This window comes from Grammomys surdaster, unplaced genomic scaffold, assembly GCF_004785775.1.
Source record: "Grammomys surdaster isolate TR1022 unplaced genomic scaffold, NIH_TR_1.0 232052, whole genome shotgun sequence".
Lineage (NCBI taxonomy): Eukaryota > Metazoa > Chordata > Mammalia > Rodentia > Muridae > Grammomys > Grammomys surdaster.
The window spans coordinates 7,298-7,697 of record NW_021624568.1 but is presented as its reverse complement, the minus strand read 5'-3'; positions in this window follow the sequence as shown (position 1 = coordinate 7,697).

The following is a 400-nucleotide window of genomic DNA, read 5'->3' as shown; positions in this document are numbered from 1 at the left end:
TGCTTCATAAGGACCATAGGAGCCTGAGACTTGCTGCCCAATTCCTCCACCCAAAGAGTCTGTTTTCCAGCACAACATAGAGAGACATATTTCTAAGGCTATGCCTGCTCAACATGCTTCAGGAGATGCCAGAGTGGGGGAGGTTTGTTCATTAGAATCCTGATGGATAAAGAGGAAAGGTTGCCTGGTTCCCCATAACACACTCTGGGCCCTAGATCAAGAGATTACATTTGGTTCAATTCAGGACTCCTGAATCAAGTTCTTGCTTTAGTTTGCTAAACTATCACAAAAAACTATTGAGAAAGCCAAACAAATATGATGAAATACCTCCCTCTCTGTCTCTCTGTCTCTCTGTCTGTTTCTCTCTCTCTCTCTCTCTCTCTCTCTCTCTCTCTCTCTC